The 3,781-nt window shown below is 38.5% G+C and overlaps 1 pseudogene; it reads left to right on the top strand.

Moving 5' to 3' along the window:
* Positions 1-1,700: 1,700 nt before the first annotated feature.
* LOC123637469 lies at positions 1,701-2,609 on the top strand (annotated as a pseudogene).
* The last annotated feature ends 1,172 nt before the right edge of the window (positions 2,610-3,781 follow it).

The following is a 3,781-nucleotide window of genomic DNA, read 5'->3' as shown; positions in this document are numbered from 1 at the left end:
TAAATGCGCACAAGCAAAGGATTAAAATGCCAAAAGTTACAACAGTGGAACTCCCATAGATCTTAAGATGATAAAGTGGATCTGCTGACTCTAAACCAGAAGCAATGCCATCAATAATGTCAGTTTCAGAGAGCAACTTAAGTTTATGACTGAAGGTACTTAATATTTCTTGCTGTAAGTTTCCAATCTCTTCAGTCAGATTTCCTTGATTAAGTAGATGTTTTGTTATGTTTTCCCAAGGAAGCCGAGTTTGATTATATATATATGAGGTGTAACAAAATTGAGTGATATTCCAATCACAACGGAGTCTAAGTTGCTTTTGTAGACTTATAACCTGGTCTCCCAATGAGGTGACTGCTTGTTGTAAGTCAGCCACTTGGGTAGCTGATTTACTGTCAATTTGATTTTGGGTAGACCATAATTGATTTGAATCGTGGTGCCAGTTTTGAACAAATTCAGTGGTTGGTCTGAATGGTCTGATGCAGAGCCACACCTGCGGTGGCCACAGAAGCAGTGACAGCAATGATTCCCAAAAATAGCTGCTATTAAGAGACCAATAAATCTTTTTGTACATTTAAGAATGTGGTTAAGTAGTTTGTTTAAAAGGAACATTTCTGGTGTTTCTTGCCAGACTATTCATTTTTAACAGGTAACCAACAGTCCTGTTCTGGCTTTGAGAATGTAAAGTGTTCCTTTATAAGGATTGAACTTTACAGAATTATTAATACAGGTATAATAAGAACAGTTACAGGTCACTAGGAAAGAAGGTTCATTATAAACAGCATGTCCAATCATAAATAAGTAAGGTAGTCTAATACAAACTTGGATATAATGAGTAGAATTTAAATTAAAAGTCCATTCTCGGCTATTGTTTGTATCCAAAGTGTGTGTGCTAATCCAGGCCTGCAAAGGGTGCAAAGCAGCTGGTATTTTCCACAACTGATCATGAATAGGGCCATTTAAAATATAAGGAGCTGGAGAGCTCACACTGTCATTGAGCCATGTAATATGACTTTTAAGGTCAGTGTCTTTTACAGACATCGAGGTGGTAGTTTTATTCCAATGAAGCTTTTTAAGACTGCGAGAGGAGGCAGATGTCCATACGGACTCCAGTCTAGACCACCACCATAAGATGTGGACCCAGCAATAATGAGCCCCGTGTGAGCTCTACCATTTTACATTAGTAAAACTGTATTTATAATTCTTAGTCTTCCCTGCTTTCACGCAACGCTGGTTGCTACTCTGCAAAACTAAGTTTCATATAGGAGGGGGAAATAAAGACTTTCTAATGCCTTACTCATCCTGATTAAGCCAAGCCATTGTCTTCCTCCAATGTCACTACTGATCTATCTTCAAGACAAAACACCCTTCCTTTTCAAACATGTGGTTCCCCTAAATCCTCAGACATTCATGAGCTACAAAACTCCATAGGTGACACCCCACCCCATAGCTCAGGTTCTCCCTGAAGTTTAAACAATTCTGTCTCCCACTTTAAGATCAGTCTGGCCTTAAGGTCTAGTACGTAAGTCTTGGAAGAAAACTATCTAGCAAAGCAACTATCACCCAACCTATGACACTGGCCAGGCCAGTGGATCAGGACAGAGGTGGTGGCTGGGAGAAACCAGGCATTTCTCATAATAATTATAGGCAGGACTATGGCTATTTTAGCAACATACACAAACTAAAATGGCAGCTTTGCCAGTTTGAGAATTTACCCACATGGATTGATGTTACTGGACCTTCAGAGTTACAACAGTGGTACACAGAGCAAAGCAGAAGTTGACAGCCTTTTGAACAAAGTTGAAGAATGAAAGAATTGAATCAGGACAGTACAGGGCAGGTGAAGCAATTACAACCTATGATTCAAGTAGGGGCTGTTAATAGATACTAGCCCACTGCTGAGGGGTGCGCCTGGTTGAATATGACATTGATGAAGATTTGCCTTATCAGAACATTAAAATTCTACACTTGAAGCAATTTGGAAATATTCTCATCTTTAGTTGGGGATGTTAATTTGGCAGAGAGCAACTTGGCATATACCTGGGCCATCACAGGCAGTGGCAAAGATTACATTGGCAAAGATGTACTGATTCTGGGAGGTGGAGATGGGGGCATGTTATGTGAAATAGTCAAACTGAAACCGAAGATGGTCACGCCATGGTAGAGAGTGACCAAATGGCAATTGATGGATGTAAGAAATATATGCAAAAACCGTGTGGTGATGTCTTAGACGATCTTAAAGGAGACTGGTATTAGGTTCTAATAGACTGTATTCCAGTACTGAAGAGGTATGCCAAAGGGACAGAGTTTGATTACGTGATTAATGATTTGACCGCCATTCCAATCTCCACATCTCCAGAAGATTCCACATGGGAGTTTCTCAGACTGATTCTTGATCTCTCAATGAAAGTATCAAAAAAAAATGGGGTGGGAAATATTTTACACAAGTAAACTGTCAGTCTATCAGAATCCGTGTCCATCTATGAAGAACAGCTAAGGCACCTGTATTGTCCTGTTGAGTTATCAAAGGAGAACATTTTTGTGTCCCTTCATATTTGGAATTGTGGGTAGTTTACAGTGTGTGGAAGAAAGCTAAACCTTCAAGGTGAATATCCTCAATCCTGTGTGCTACAAATAAACTTCCTGACCTCCACATGTTGTACATGACATCAAAATGAGGCAAGGCAATTGTGAATTCCTTAAAGTTTTATTTTTAATTTAAAAAAGCAAATGGAAAATGTTTTGATGAGCTAGGGTCTTTTTTTGAAGGTCAGCTAAAGGACAGTTAGAGCACAGTGAAGACTGCAAAATGTACAGACGCCCTAAGAATGTGATTTTTTATTTCTGTGGAGGCTTTTTTGGTTTTGGCAGACCTTCAATTTGGATGTTTTGAGGAATGAACATCATTGTTTTGTTCAGGATGGAAGTTCTTGATGGTGTTTCTTTCCTCCAAAATTGACTTAGGTATTAAAATTTGGTGCTTATGAGAGTTAAATAGTAATGCTTTAATTAGAATCACGAAAGACAAAAAAAATCTATGTACGTGAACTTGAAAACATGGAGAAAACGGACAAATTCTTAGAAACACACAGCCTGCCTAGGAATAGAGTTCCTGAACAAACCAGTATCAAGTAACAAAACTGAAGCAGCAATAAAAAAAAATCTTCCAAAAAAAGTCCCAGATCAGATGGTTTCACACACCTGAATTCTATCACACCTACAAAGAACTACTGGGCACCTGTCCTACAGTAATTATCCCACAACATTGAGAAAGAATTCTCACCACCATGTTTTACAAATCCAACATCACCTTGATATTAGAGTCAGGAAAGGATTCAAGAACTATAGACCAATAATATCCCTTACGAATACAGACACAGAAATTCTCAAAATCCTAGCAAATCAAGTTCAGCTGCTTGAAAAATCCATCACAATCAAGTGAGCTTCACCCCAGACATGCAGAGGTGGTTCAATATATGCAAATTTGTAAGTGTAATTCATCACATAAATGGAAGTAAAAACATACCATGTGATCTTCTCAATAGAAAAAGCATTTGGCCAGATTCAAAACAAAACTCAGCAAGAATAGCATTTAGGTCTGATTCAACCTTATATGTCCTTAGACTTACATAGAGGGGAATTAAAGTCACCGAGAGGCAGAATGACCTAGTCCAACAGAAGATTTTAACCCAAAGAGTTAGGAAAAGCAAATTTCGCCCTTGATGCACCTTTAGACTAACATCAAGATCATTTCAGCAAAATTACAGAAATCTTAGGCAAG

This window comes from Lemur catta, chromosome 4, assembly GCF_020740605.2.
Source record: "Lemur catta isolate mLemCat1 chromosome 4, mLemCat1.pri, whole genome shotgun sequence".
Lineage (NCBI taxonomy): Eukaryota > Metazoa > Chordata > Mammalia > Primates > Lemuridae > Lemur > Lemur catta.
The sequence above is the reverse complement of the archived record's forward strand: the minus strand, read 5'-3'. Positions and strand labels throughout refer to the sequence as shown.